Consider the following 16,092-nt stretch of genomic DNA (forward strand, 5'->3'; position numbering starts at 1 on the left):
TGTTTCTTATGGATGCTCAAGCATAAGAACCACGGATTTAGGAGCTACCAACCTGGGCTTTGGAGCCAGATGAACCTGGTTCAGATCCCAGCACCACTGCTAAAAAATGGTGCCCTTGGGTATGTTAATTATCTCAGGTTTCTCTTGTGGAATGAGGATGAGGACAATGGTAATCCAAGGTTATTATATGCATTAAATGAGAAAAGACATGAAAAGCTCCCACTAGACTAGAGAACATTAGTCGTCGGGGTAGAGGTAAGAGTAGTACATAATTGACCATAAATAGTTTTATGAGAGCCCGATGCTTCCCTGAGGCGGAGGGATGACTGCCCTAAAACTGCCTTCAGAGAGAGGGGTTTGTCGTATGATGGTGGCGCTGGGAGATCCCAGGCCCGTGCCGCAGGGTGTGTCATCCATTCCTATGACCCGGAAACCACACAGCCTGTGCGTATGTTCTCTGTGGGCTCTCCTGCAAGTTCCTAGGATGTGACATGGTTACAAAGACAAAACACTGCAGGACCGGTGGCCTGGGGACTGCCGCCTCCACTTGCCTCTCTCGAGACCCCACACCACACCTCCCCTGAGACTCTCAAGAGCCCGGAGTCATGGGTGAAGCTCATTCAGGCTTGCAAGAAACACGCCTCCCAAGCACAGGCCATGGGGGTTGGGCTGTGTGAGCCTCACCTGAAGAACTAGCGCTTTGTCTCTTTCTTCTCCCCCCGCCCCCCCACCTGCGCATGCGCTCTTGAAGTCACGTACTATGAGCCAGGATGCCAGGATTTGAGGATCTGGGGAGTCGGGGTGGGGGGCGGGGGGAGGGAGGCTGAAATTCCTCCTCTTCCCACGGATCACCTCCTGTAAGGACAGTAAATATGTTTGAGCTATAAAAACCCCACCATTTCCCTTCCTCTACCTTTCCTCCTCTTTTCCGTCGTTCACTAAAGATGTTCAATTGCCCCACCTAGCTTCGTAGCTTTCGCTGCCCTAAAGCTTCCTGATTAAGACTATTGAAATAATGCACTCCTCTCTTCGCAGCATTCCTGTGGCCCGTTGCTCACGCCAGTTTTGGCTAAAAAATGTTAAACTTGAGTGCACTAAGCACAGTGTCTTCTATTGTTTCTAGCTACTCAGTCTGACAGAAATAGGTACCCCCCTCAAAAAAAAGAACCATGATAATAAGCTTTTCTTTTCACGCTATTAAGGAAATCAAATCACCTCTGCTCCTCCTTTGTAATTTGCATAGCCTGCTCCTTCCTTGATGTTATGTTTCTATAGGAGCTTGAGTGATCCTGCCCATTCAAGCACTGTCTAAAGAGCTCAAGAATTCATCTCATAAACTACGTTACTCCCAGGAAAGACTCACCACCACATGAGAGATTAGAATTATGGAATTTAGTTGGAATGTCAGAACTTGGGATCCCAGGAAATCTGGAAAAATCGTCCAATGCATTGGTTCTCAAACTTTAGTGTGAGTCACCTAGGAGGTTTGTGAAAACACATATTGCTAGATCCCACCTCAGAAATCTTTATTCCGTAGGTCTGAGCTGATCATTGAGAATTTGAATTTCTAGTAAATTCCCAGGGCTGCTGGTGTTGGTTCTGGGACCCCACTTCAAGGACAATTGATCTAGCTCAATCTTCCTTCTTTAAGTAAGGAAAGTATTTCTAGCCCCGTTTTGCGTATAAGACTGTGGGAGTAGAGAAAAAGCTACATACACAATTCAACCAGAATTTAGAAGAAAAGGGGAATTTTTAGGTCTTGGATTATTCTTTGCATTGGCTAGATAAACAGCTGTAATGTCAGGGTCCTAGATGAATCGTCTAGGGAAAATAAACCACTGTGAAAAATTTGAGTTGACCTCAACTGTGACTTAACCATTGGGAGGCATGCATTTGTTACTGAAGTTCCTGAAAACAAAAAACAAAAAACAAAAAAACCCCAAAAAACTCATTTGACAGTTTTGTTTTAAACTGTCTCCAAAATGCTTTCATTGCTATTATTTGTTAGACTGCATTGACACCCAATTCACAGGAGTGTACAAGGAAACCGAAGATCAGAGATGTTAAGTAATATTCCTCTAAACTACACAGTGTGTGAACTACTGAGGCAGAAAGAATGCCCAGTCTTCTTGACCTTGTTAAACAGCACGAGTCAAGATATATATATACATATATATGTATATAATGAGATATACATATATATGTATATATGTATATGATATACATATATATATAATGCAAGCCAAATATGTAATTTTAAATTTCTAGTAGCAACATTAAAAAAGTAAAAAGTAAAATAAAAAAGTAAAAAAGAAACAAGTGCAATGAATTTAACAGTAGATCTTATTTTAACCCGACATATCCAAAATATTACACCCAAAATATGTAGCTCACTATGTGGTTAGTGGATATAGTATTATACAGCATGGCTTGAACAGTCATGGGAAGCTCAGGTCAGAGAAGTTATTGCTCAAGGTCAAGCTTGGAAGGTTCAGTGGCAGGTCTTGTTTCTTTATAATTGGTAATGACCATTATGGTACGTGGAAGTATATTTATAACTCCTTTGTCATATAGCTGATGCTCTAGAGCTGCACTATCCAATACAGGCGACTGCTTGAGTTCTCATTAAAGTGAATTAAAATTAAATGAAATTAGCATGTGGCGTTTCCTATGGAGGGCAAGTTGGTCAGAGCAGGAGAAGCTGCGGTCACAGTCTGGACACTGGAAAGATTTGATTCCAGTATGTTTTCGGAAATGTCTTGTCAGTTCATCAGACCGAGCAAACTTCCATGTGCATCCTTCCCATGTACATTTGTAGGGTTTTTCTCCTGTGTGTGTTCTTCTGTGCGCTTTCAAGTGAGAGCTCTTAGTGTACACCTTGTTGCATCCATCATAGTCGCATCTGTGGATCTTGTGCTTCCTTTGGGTGTCTGGAGATTCCACAGGTAAAGGTCTCTTTTCTGGTTGCACTATGACTGACGGGTGATTCTCTTGCAACAGTGCTTGCGGGGGGGGCACTGAGTTCATTAAAGGGGGTGACATTTCTTCAGGATAATAATCTGTCTTCTGTGGTTCAATCCCAGGTTCTATTTTAATTTTTTTCTGTAATATAGGCTTCTCATATGATTCAATTACAGGTATACTTGCATGCTGCTATTTGAGTTCTCCATCTCCTCCGACAAGGAGACCATGAGCGGCTGCTGGAGGTGTCTGGTGTACGCCACATGCTAGTTTGAATGGCTCCGTCCCCCACTCAGCGTGGCTCCCCACTCTCCCGGCTCTCTCTCTATCCTCCTTCCCATGATCTAACTCATTTTTTACATGTACATTTTAATTTGGATTCGGCTGGTCTGAATCTCTGAATTTGTATCATTCAAACTTCCATATGGTCAGTAGTAGATGTTCTTTAATCCTCCTCTCCTTACCACGGGTCGGATCTAAAGAATGTGAACACTTTTTTTTTTTTTCCGGGGATGCTAAGCAAACCCTTCTTACAGATACACTTAATGTAACAAGAACAAGGGAACACGTGAACTTAAAATAACCAATTGTCGGTTTCTCCATGTATTTCTCAAAAGAATGTCAAAGTAAATGTATTAGAAATACAAAAAAAAAATTAAATGAAATTAAAAATTGATTTCTTCAATCCTACTAGCCACTTTCATGGGCTCCCTAGCCCCACGAGGTTGGTGCCTGCCCATGGGAGAGCACAAGTATAGACTTTTTCTCCTGATCTCTTTGAACATTCAAGCAATATGGAGATACATTGTTTTTCTTCCACTGACTGTCTCCACTAACAGCCCTAGCTCAGTCTTCCCTCTACTTCCTATACGGAAACCCTGGAGACAATGCGATATACATTCTTCCAGTTCCTGTCTATGTACTTTGTACATATGAATATTCATGTGTATTGCTTTCTGGTTGTTTATATAAATGGCATCGTTCTTTTTGTATTTAGTAATTTGTTTTTATTCACATATGTCCTGAGGGAATTCCATATTTATACATATATGCCCACACCAGTTATTTTAATTGTTTCACAGTATTCTGTTATGCTTACAGTATACAATACCTCTGTGTGTATGTAGCCTATTTTTAATATTTTGCTATTGCAAACAATGAAACAGTGACTCTCATTTTGCATATCTTTTCTTTTTGCATTTGTATATTTCTTTTGAACAATTTTTTGTGTGTGTGTGTGTGTTTATTTATTTATTTTTATTTTCTTTCTTTTTTTTTTTAATTTTTTTTTTATAGTTAGGTTAATCCCCATACATTACATCATTAGTTTTAGATATAGTGTTCCATGATTCATTGTTTGTGCATAACACCCAGTGCTCCATGCAGAACGTGCCCTCCTCAATACCCATCACCAGGCTAACCCATCCTCCCACCCCCCTCCCCTCTAGAACCCTCAGTTTGTTTTTCAGAGTCCATCGTCTCTCATGGTTCGTCTACCCCTCCGATTTCCCCCCCTTCATTCTTCCCCTCCTGCTACATTCTTCTTCTTTTTTACTTTCTTAACATATATTGCATTATTTGTTTCAGAGGTACAGATCTGAGATTTAACAGTCTTGCACAATTCACAGTGCTTACCAGAGCACATACCCTCCCCAGTGTCCATCACCCAGTCACCCTATCCCTCCCACCCCACCCCCCACTCCAGCAACCCTCAGTTTGTTTCCTGAGATTAAGAATTCCTCATATCAGTGAGGTCATATGATACATGTCTTTCTCTGTTTGACTTATTTCGCTCAGCATAATACCCTCCAGTTCCATCCATGTTGTTGCAAATGGCAAGATCTCATTCCTTTTGGTGGCTGCATAATATTCCATTGTGTATATATACCACTTCTTCTTTATCCATTCATCTGTTGATGGACATCTTGGCTCTTTCCACAGTTTGGCTATTGTAGACATTGCTGCTATAAACATCGGGGTGCACGTACCCTTTCGGGTCCCTACTTTTGTATCTTTGGGGTAAATACCCAGTAGTGCAATTGCTGGATCATATGGTAGCTCTATTTTCAACTTTTTGAGGAACCTCCATACTGTTTTCCAGAGTGGCTGCATCAGCTTGCATTCCCACCAACAGTGTAGGAGGGTTCCCCTTTCTCCGCATCCCCGCCAACATCTGTCATTTCCTGACTTGTTAATTTTAGCCATTCTGACTGGTGTGAGGTGGTATCTCATTGAGGTTTTGATTTGGATTTCCCTGATGCCAAGCGATGTTGAGCACTTTTTCATGTGTCTGTTGGCCGTTTGGATGTCTTCTTTGGAAAAATGTCTGTTCATGTCTTCTGCCCATTTCTTGATTGGATTCTTTGTTCTTTTGGTGTTGAGTTTGATGAGTTCTTTATAGATTTTGGATACTAGCCCTTTATCTGATCTGTCATTTGCAAATATCTTCTCCCATTCTGTCGGTTGTCTTTTGGTTTTGTTGACTGTTTCCTTTGCTGTGCAAAAGCTTTTTATCTTGATGAAATCCCAATAGTTCATTTTTGCCCTTGCTTCCCTTGTCGTTGGCGATGTTTCTAGGAAGAAGTTGCTGCGGCTGAGGTCGAAGAGGTTGCTGCCTGTGTTCTCCTTTAGGATTTTGATGGACTCCTGTCTCACATTGAGGTCTTTCAACCATTTGGAGTCTATTTTTGTGTGTGGTGTAAGGAAATGGTCCAGTTTCATTCTTCTGCATGTGGCTGTCCAATTTTCCCAACACCATTTGTTGAAGAGACTGTCTTTTTTCCATTGGACATTCTTTCCTGCTTTGTCAAAGATTAGTTGACCATATAGTTGAGGGTCCATTTCTGGGCTCTCTATTCTGTTCCATTGATCTATGTGTCTGTTTTTGTGCCAGTACCATACTGTCTTGATGATGACAGCTTTGTAGTAGAGCTGGAAGTCTGGAATTGTGATGCCGCCAGCTTTGCTTTTTTCAACATTCCTCTGGCTATGCGGGGTCTTTTCTGGTTCCATACAAATTTTAGGATTATTTGTTCCATTTCTTTGAAAAAAGTGGATGGTATTTTGATGGGGATTGCATTGAATGTGTAGATTGCTCTAGGTAGGATTGACATCTTCACAATATTTGTTCTTCCAATCCATGAGCTTGGAACGTTTTTCCATTTCTTTGTGTCTTCCTCAATTTCTTTCATGAGTATTTTATAGTTTTCTGAGTACAGATCCTTTGCCTCTTTGGTTAGATTTATTCCTAGGTATCTTATGGTTTTGGGTGCAATTGTAAATGGGATCGACTCCTTAATTTCTCTTTCTTCTGACTTGTTGTTGGTGTATAGGAATGCCACTGACTTCTGTGCATTGATTTTATATCCTGCCACTTGACTGAATTCCTATATGAGTTCTAGCAGTTTTGGGGTGGAGTCTTTGGGATTTTCCACATAAAGTATCATATCATCTGCAGAGAGTGAGAGTTTGACTTCTTCTTTGCCGATTTGGATGCCTTTTATTTCTTTTTGTTGTCTGATTGCTGTGGCTAGGACTTCCAATACTATGTTGAATAGCAGTGGTGATAGTGGACGTCCCTGCCACGTTCCTGACCTTAGGGGGAAAGCTCTCAGTTTTTCTCCATTGAGAATGATATTCGCTGTAGGTTTTTCATAGATGGCTTTTATGATATTGAGGTATGTACCCTCTATCCCTATACTCTGAAGAGTTTTGATCAAGAAAGGATGCTGTACTTTGTCAAATGCTTTTTCTGCATCTATTGAGAGGATCATATGATTCTTGTTCTTTCTTTTGTTAATGTATTGTATCACGTTGATTGATTTGCGGATGTTGAACCAACCTTGCAGCCCAGGGATAAATCCCACTTGGTCGTGGTGAATAATCCTTTTAATGTACTGTTGGATCCTATTGGCTAGTATTTTGGTGAGAAATTTTGCATCCATGTTCATCAGGGATATTGGTCTGTAATTCTCCTTTTTGATGGGGTCTTTGTCTGGTTTTGGGATCAAGGTAATGCTGGCCTCATGAAATGAGTTTGGGAGTTTTCCTTCCATTTCTATTTTTTGGAACAGTTTCAGAAGGATAGGTATTCATTCTTCTTGAAATGTTTGGTAGAATTCCCCTGGGAAGCCATCTGGCCCTGGGCTTTTGTGTTTTGGGAGATTTTTGATGACTGCTTCAATTTCCTTAGTGGTTATAGGTCTGTTCAGGTTTTCTATTTCTTCCTGGTTCAGTTTTGGTAGTTGATACATCTCTAGGAATGCATCCATTTCTTCCAGGTTATCTAATTTGCTGGCATAGAGTTGCTCATAATATGTTCTTATAATTGTTTGTATTTCTTTGGTGTTGGTTGTGATCTCTCCTCTTTCATTCATGATTTTGTTGATTTGGGTCATTTCTCTTTTCTTTTTGATAAGTCTGGCCAGGGGTTTATCAATCTTGTTAATTCTTTCAAAGAACCAGCTCCTAGTTTCGTTGATCTGTTCTACTGTTCTTTTGGTTTCTATTTCATTGATTTCTGCTCTGATCTTTATTGTTTCTCTTCTCCCGCTGGGTTTAGGCTTTATTTGCTGTTCTTTCTCCAGCTCCTTTAGGTGTAGGGTTAGGTTGTGTACTTGAGACCTTTCTTGTTTCTTGAGAAAGGCTTGTATTGCTATATAATTTCCTCTTAGGACTGCCTTTGCTGCATCCCAAAGATTTTGAATAGTTGTGTTTTCATTTTCATTGGTTTCCATGAATTTTTTAAATTCTTCTTTAATTTCCTGGTTGACCCATTCATTCTTCAGTAGGATGCTCTTTAGCCTCCATGTATTTGAGTTCATTCCAACTTTCCTCTTGTGACTGAGTTCTAGTTTCAAAGCATTGTGGTCTGAAAATATGCAGGGAATGATCCCAATCTTTTGGTATCGGTTGAGACCTGATTTATGACCTAGGATGTGATCTATTCTGGAAAATGTTCCATGGGCACTAGAGAAGAATGTGTATTCCGTTGCTTTGGGATGGAATGTTCTGAATATGTCTGTGAAGTCCATTTGGTTCAGTGTGTCATTTAAAGTCTTTATTTCCTTGTTGATCTTTTGCTTAGATGATCTGTCCATTTCAGTGAGGGGGGTGTTAAAGTCCCCCACTATTATTGTATTGTTGTCAATGTGTTTCTTTGCTTTTGTTATTAATTGCCTTATATAATTGGCTGCTCCCATGTTAGGGGCATAGATATTTACAATTGTTAGATCTTCTTGTTGGATAGACCCTTTAAGGATGATATAGTGTCCTTCCTCATGTCTTATTACAGTCTTTGGTTTAAAATCTAATTTGTCTGATATAAGGATTGCCACCCCAGCTTTCTTTTGGTGTCCATTAGCATGGTAAATGGTTTTCCACCCCCTCACTCTAAATCTGGGCGTGTCTTTGGGTCTAAAATGAGTCTCTTGCAGACAGCATATCGATGGGTCTTGTTTTTTAATCCAATCTGATAGCCTGTGTCTTTTGATTGGGGCATTTAGCCCATTTCCATTCAGGGTAACTATTGAAAGATAGGAATTTAGTGCCATTGTATTGCCTGTAAAGTGACTGTTACTGTATATTGTTTGTGTTCCTTTCTGGTGTATGTTGCTTTTAGGCTCTCTCTTTGCTTAGAGGACCCCTTTCAAGATTTCTTGTAGGGCTGGTTTCGTGTTTGCAAATTCCTTTAGTTTTTGTTTGTCCTGGAAGCTTTTTATCTCTCCTTCAATTTTCAATGACAGCCTAGCTGGATATAGTATTCTTGGCTGCATATTTTCCTCATTTAGTGCTCTGAATATGTCCTGCCAGTCCTTTCTGGCCTGCCAGGTCTCTGTGGATAAGTCTGTTGCCAATCTAATGTTTCTACCATTGTAGGTTACAGATCTCTTCTCCCGAGCTGCTTTCAGGATTTTCTCTTTGTCTCTGAGACTCGTAAGTTTTACTATTAGATGTCGGGGTGTTGACCTATTTTTATTGATTTTGAGAGGGGTTCTCTGTGCTTCCTGGGTTTTGATGCCTGTTTCCTTCCCCAAATTAGGGAAGTTCTCTGCTATAATTTGCTCCATTATACCCTCTGCCCCTCTCTCTCTTTCTTCTTCTTCTGGGATCCCAATTATTCTAATGTTGTTTCGTCTTATGGTATCGTTTATCTCTCGAATTCTGCCCTCGTGATCCAGTAGTTGTTTATCTCTCTTTTTCTCAGCTTCTTTATTTTCCATCATTTGGTCTTCTATCTCACTGATTCTTTCTTCTGCCTCATTTATCCTAGCAGTTAGCGCCCCCATATTTGATTGCACCTCATTAATAGCCTTTTTGATTTCTACTTGGTTAGATTTTAGTTCTTTTACTTCTCCAGAAAGGGTTTCTTTAATAACTTCCATGCTTTTTTCAAGCCCAGCTAGTATCTTTAAAGTGATGATTCTGAACTCTAGATCTGACATCGTACTAATGTCCGTATTGAGTAGGTCCCTGGCAATCGGTACTACCTCTTGTTCTTTTTGTTGAGGTGATTTTTTCCGTCTTGTCATTTTGTGCAGAGGAGAATAGATTAATGAGAGAACAAAATGCTAGCAGGGTAACAACGTCCCCAGAAAATATACTCTAAACAAATCAGAAAAGACCTGAAGCAGTGGGAAAAGAAAGGGAAAGAGAGAAAAAAGAAAAAGAAAGAAAAAAAGAAAAAAGATAAAGATAAAAACAAACAAAAACAGAACAAAACAAAACAAAAACAGAATGTGATCAAATATGATCAGGCTGGTGCATAGATCAGTGCTACACACTAGATTTTGGGTGTATTTTGGTCTGTTAGAAGAAAGTGCCTCCCAAAATTTTAAAGAAAGAAAAACTTATATATGTACAAAAATAAGGGTTGATATGATGAAGGGATGGAATATGGCTGTAAAGATGGAAATTATAAAAAATTTTATAAAAGGAATTGATAAGTTGTTTGAAAAAAGAAAGAAGAGGATTTAAAAAAAAAAAAAGAAAAAAGGGAGAGAATGTGATCAGGCAGGGGAGTAGAAAAAACCATACACTAGAGATTTAGAGTATATTTTGATCTGTTAGAAGAAACTATCTCAAAATTTTAAAGAGGGAACAACTTATATATATATGCTAAAAATATGGGTAACTACTATGAAGGGATAGAATATGACTCTAAAAATGAAAAATAAAAATGTTTTTTTTAAAAAAGGTATTGATAAGATGTTGGTTGAAAAAGGGAAAAAGAAAAATTCAAAAAAAAAAAAGAAAAAAGAAAAAAGAAAAAAAGACAGCTAAAAAAAATAATTTACTTTGAAAGGCTAAAGAATCATGGTAAAAAAGCCATGAATTCTATGTGCAGTATTCCCCTAGCGCTGGAGTTCTGCCGTTCTCACTGATCGGTAAACCTGGTCTTGGCTGGCTGTTCTCGCTGATCTTCTGGGGGAGGGGCCTGTTGCCGTGGTTCCCAAATGTCTTTGCCGGAGGCAGAATTGCTCCGCCCTTGCCCGGTCCGGGCCAAGTAATCTGCTCGGGTTTGCTCTCCGGAGCTTTTGTTCCCTGCAAGCTTTCCGTACAGCTTTGGAGGCGGAGAGTGAAAATGGCGGCCTCCCAATCTCCGCCCGGAGGAGCCGAGAACTCGGGGCCCCGCTCCTCAGTGAGCCCCCAGAGACAAGCAGTCAGTCACTCCCGTCTCCCCGGTCTCCGGCCGCACTCCGTGCTCACCCGGCCTGTGACCGCGCGTTTCTATCTCTGGCACCTGACCCCGGGTGGAGTCTCCAAACCCAGCAGATCCCCGCGGTGCGCTCCCGCACCTCTCCTCCCGGGGGAAGAAGGTGAGTCTCCCCGGATCTGCCGCTTGTTGGGTCCCTGCTGGAGGAGTAGTGGCCTGGCTGTGCCGCGGATCACGGTTTATAGCAACCCCGAGCTGAGAGCCCGCGCCTGGGCTCCATCTCTGCAGCCAGCTTCCCTGCTCCGATACCTGGGAGCTCTGCCGCACTCAGGCACCCCCGGTCTTTCTGTGACCCCGAGGGTCCTGAGACCACACTGTCCCGCGAGGGTTCCACCCCCCGCTTAGCCACTGGAGTGATGTCCCTCAGCGGAGCAGACTTCTAAAAGTTCCGATTTTGTGCTCCGTGGCTCTATCACTTGCCAGAAGCGGCGGATGGAGGCCCCTCCCCCGCCGTCTATCCTCCCGAATATCGCCTCGGATTCACTTCTCCACACGTCCTACCTTCCAGAAAGTGGTCGCTTTTCTGTTCAGAGAGTTGTTGCTATTCTTTTCTTCGATCTCCTGTTGAGTTTGTAGGTGTTCAGAATGGTTTGATCCCTATCCAGCTGAATTCCTGAGAGGAGATGAAATCCAGGTCTCCTACTCCTCCACCATCTTGCTCCGCCCTCCTCTTTTGAACAATTTTCTAAAGGTATGTTCACTTCATCCAAGTATATACATGTTTTAAATTTTGGTAGGTATTTCCAATCTGCCTTTCAAATACCCCTCCCATTTGAAATGCCACCTTTATCTCAAACTATATTTCCAATACAAAGGTCCTGTTTCTTATTTTTTTTAATGATTAGTTTTTCTATGCCTGCATAAATATTTTCTTAGTTACCAAGCATCATGGTATATTTTAATAGCTGCTAGAACAAGTCTGCTTATTTATTTAATCATTCATTCACTTAATGTCTGTTATTCCTGACCATTCTCTCTTTCATATGAACATTAGAACCAATAACTTCAACCAAAACTCACAGGCCACGCCCACCTGAAATATAGTATATTCAGGAGGGTTTGGATATACTTCCTTTGAATTTGTCAGAATTCAAAGTACAATCTGCATAGGGCAGATTTTCTAGATATAACAGACTGATTTCACTGAGAAATGACAAGGTATTGCCCATTAATATACTTGCATATTTTAGGCAGTTGTAAAATCTTTATTGAATGAGGAAGACCAGACCCTGCTATTACCTTTTAAATAATGTATTTAAGGATAAATGGCCTCCTGGCACTGATCACTAACTTTAGGATTTTGACTTATTATGTTTCTGTACTGATTCATCTCCACAATCATTTAACTCCAAAATTCTTTAACACAATTAAATCTATGTTTCAGGAGTTCCTTTCTGAAATAAGGGAAAGTGCATATTTCAATCATGTTTTCCTATTGTGGTTGCCTTCAGCTCAGAATTAATGTAAAAATGACAATTCTATTTAAAAACCTCTAGAAATGTAAGTGGGATTAAATGTTTATGAAAATCAGCTTGTGTTATATATTTATTCATTTCAAAATAAGGGGAAAAACGATGAAAAACAGCTTTCAAACCTTCTGGCTATTTCCCTAGTAACACCTTTTAAGTTTGAAACATTTTGAGGAAAATTTTGCAATTCTAAGAAAAAGCTGCAAAAGGCAAGCCTTCCAAATGAAAGAAAATCTAAAGTAAGAGAAAGAAAAGCTTCTTTCTTCTTAATAAATTATATTCAATGGAGGTGCTTTTTCTCTAAATTCTCTCCTGTTTACTATGAACCTAAGAGAAAACCTGGCAGGTAGAAAAGTATAGGCAAGCACATGTTTGGGCTATTTGAACCTTAAATGAAAACGAGAGAGAGAGAAAAAAAAAAGTCCCAGGCATCGATGCAGACTAAATCACAAACTATAAAATCTACAGCTCTCCCCCATTCAACACATCAGTTTTACAATTTTAAAGATATTTCTCAAATTTCTGTAAAAAGTAAACAGAAAATTATGAGAATAAATACTTTTCTAAGCTGATGTAGCAATATGTATTTCATTTAATGCTCTTTGTATTTTTAATGTATTTTTGTGACATTTTTGCAATTCAGTCATGTTTGTGATGAATTCAAAAGTGCACATTCTTACAATTGGAGCGTGCTCGGTAAATTTGTTTCAGTTTCACACCACCAAGACGCAGGATGTCACACTCTTCAGAAAAGTCAAAATAGCAACAGAAACCCTGTGAATGTGAGACTCTGCTGAGGAGTTTCATATTCTAGAACCATCACATGTGTTTGATTTTGTGTGCTTTCATTCCATACCCAAAACATAAGAACTTGTACAACAGTTTGAGAACTGGGGTGATTTCATTTGTGTTTAATGTATGTTTTATTAAAACCCTGTTGCTTATAAAAACCTCTTCTACTGTCAAAACCCATTCTGGATCTAAAACAAGAGGTCACAGGGGAAGTGCAAAATTCTCCAAAGGCCTTGGCGTGCAGCATGAAGTCCCAGCCGGTCGTGGTTTCCCACTGTGTGACCTCATGAGGCTCCCAGATATGAATTTTCACAAGTGGAAAGGGTAGACTCTTGGTGCAGGTGACCCAAGGCCATTAAGCCATCACTTAGCAAGTGAAAATAACACGTCAAAAGATAGCACTTCCTAAGTGATCTGAGTCTGGTTTCCCCCCAACCACCCCCCGCCCCCGGCCACTAAACTGGTTCAGATAGAATTGTGTATCCCTCAGAAGCGGGAAGGGAGTAGAAAAAAAATTTTAATCTGGTTAATATAATTACATATTTCCAACTAAATACAACGAGGTTGTGCTATGCAAGGGGAGGGGGGATGGTTGGCCAATCTCTTGCTCTCTAGCTCTCTTTTTGTTAAGTAGGCTCCACACCCAAAGTGGGGCTTGTACTCACTGAGATTAAGAGTCAGATGTTCTAAGACTGCCTTTAGTTTTTGTAATTTTAATTTTAACATATTCCACGTACATATGTCTTTAACCTCAATGGCAATATGTCCAGACCAGAGTTTCTCAATGTCAGTACTAATGTTTGGACCTGATAATTCTTTGCCATGGGAAGCTGTCCTGTGCACAATAGGATGGTTCACACATCCCTGGCCTCTATGTATTAGATGCCAATGTAGCCCGTCCACCCTACATGCATATGCACACAGTTGTGCCAACTCAACATGTCTCCCATCCTTGCCAGATGTCCCCTGGGATGCAAAATGTCCTGGCCTATGTCTTTGCTTGTTTTCCAAGTACAAAGACAGTTTGCTGGTGAGTCCATTCACCTGTTCATAATATTTATTTATTTATTTAAATTTTTTGCGTAGAGAGAGGTCATAAGACTTTTTTCCCTTATGAAATCAGAAGGATATAATGCAATTAAAACACCATTAAGTAGGGTAAATATGTGTGTGTGTGTGTGTGTGTGTGTGTGTGTGTGTGTGTGTGTGTGTGTGTGGAGAGAAAGAGAGAGAGAGAGAGAGAATGTTTGACAGGTTCAACTGGGGTAAAATTATTGAATTGGTAAGTGCCTTGTCCCAGCAAGTAAAATGTTACCATGGTTTGGAGGTGTGTAGTCAAAGAAAGAATGGTGTCAGTATTCCTATAGAAATACTAAACATGCATAGAATTTTGCTTCTTTTTGGTGAACTTACATAGGGTATCACGTGCCAGACACAGGACTGAGCACCTAGCATATGGGACTTCATCCATTAGGAGGTACGACTACTATTCTCATTATACAAAAGAGGAAACTGATGTGTGGCAGGATTATGTGATGCCCCCCCCCCCCGCCCCGTTTCACTTGCAGAAAGAACCGTAACTAGATTAGACAGACAGACTCAGCTCCTAGTATAGCAACATGCTGGACTATTTTGGCTTACTTAAAATTACTGCATTATTCGTTGAAAATGTTTATCTCCCAGACATTTTAAGATATTCAGTGACCCCTAAATTTCATCAATGTGTTTTCAGTAAATAGATACTTATTCTATTGCTAATGAATCCAAACATCTTTAGATCAGTTAATAGGACATATTGAGTGTGTATGTGAGGGGGAAAGTAGCATAAAGCATTCCAAAGAACAATACAAATAATCTCTTTAATGACCACTGTCTGAGATATTTTTATGTTATAATTCTCCTCATTGCTGTGGAAAACTGAGCAGACTGAAAATGTAAATCCTCAGGAAGCAATAGCTACAGAATCTCTTGAAGCATTTTGTATCGCTCTTCCATAATCTGTGTAACATAAAGCAAATGCATCTCATGTTATCAGTTAGATACAGTTTCCAGCCCATCACATTTATGAAGGTCGCAAGCCGTATGATTAAGAACACAGGTTTGGGTGTCAGAAATCCTTGAGTTCATTAAGAACATAGGTTTGGGTGTCAGAAATCCTTGAGTTCAAATTCTGTTTTCACTGCATACTCTCTGTAACTTTAAGCCTCAGCTTTTTTTTTAATCTATAAAAGGGAACAAAAATACTACTCATAAGTTTTTTGTGCATATGAGGTGATCAGGTAGATATAATGTATGTGAAGCAATGACCACCTTCTCCCTGCAGTAAATTCTCCTTAAATGTGGGTTTATGTACAGTCATGTACCTGTGTGCTTAGGTCCAGTGATTTTTCGTGAGGAGATAATTATGTCCAGTCATATTTCCAGAGATGGGTTAGGCTACTAACTATGGTTACCTTACTAGGAGTCCCTTGAGAACCCCTTCTGTTGTGGCCATAATCCAACCATTGAGCAAACACCAGGAGAGCTATGGCCATGCTCTGTTAGCTGGGGAGGCTCTGGAGCTCCTAAAGACAGTGCCAGTGGCCATTTCAAGCGCAGCAGAAGTTAGTGGAGGGTGAGTGGCACTGTGGCAGGAATTGAAGGCACCGGCTTCCTATCTTCAATCATAGATGCTTCTTACCTTCCAGTCAAGACCGGTGTTGAGCAGGGTCCCAGGGAGCCATCATCTTACCCTCTCCCTTTCCCCAGCCGCTCTCAGGATGGTTTCCTGCTATGACTGCATCCATTTTCCCTCCTTTGGATAACACAATCCTGATTTTCTTTGGGAAGCCACCTCTGCGTCCTCAGCCGTGTTGTTTTGGCTGGATCCCGATCAGCTTAAAGCAACTGGAATACCCAGACTCCTGCCACATGACTGGTTTGGGATGGGGCACAGAAGGCAGTCCAGGGGATGGAAGGAGATCCTGCTGGGGGTCCATGAAACAGAATCTTCTTCTCCTTTTCTAGATTGTGGGGTAAGAATATGTGAGCTGCGGAATGTTTACAGCCACGTTGCTTCTGTAAGACAAGATCATGGCGGCTCAGAGTAGCCACTAGGGAAGACGTTTAAATAGCCGGAAGAAGCCTAGCTTGCAACTAACCCTGCATTTGAACTTT

At 40.6% G+C, this 16,092-nt stretch overlaps 1 pseudogene; it reads right to left on the reverse strand.

Moving 5' to 3' along the window:
• Nucleotides 1-2,625: 2,625 nt before the first annotated feature.
• Nucleotides 2,626-15,470, reverse strand: LOC118555319 (Krueppel-like factor 3 pseudogene; annotated as a pseudogene).
• Between the last annotated feature and the right edge of the window lie 622 nt (nt 15,471-16,092).

The sequence above is a fragment of the Halichoerus grypus genome, chromosome 7 (assembly GCF_964656455.1).
Source record: "Halichoerus grypus chromosome 7, mHalGry1.hap1.1, whole genome shotgun sequence".
Classification (NCBI taxonomy): domain Eukaryota; kingdom Metazoa; phylum Chordata; class Mammalia; order Carnivora; family Phocidae; genus Halichoerus; species Halichoerus grypus.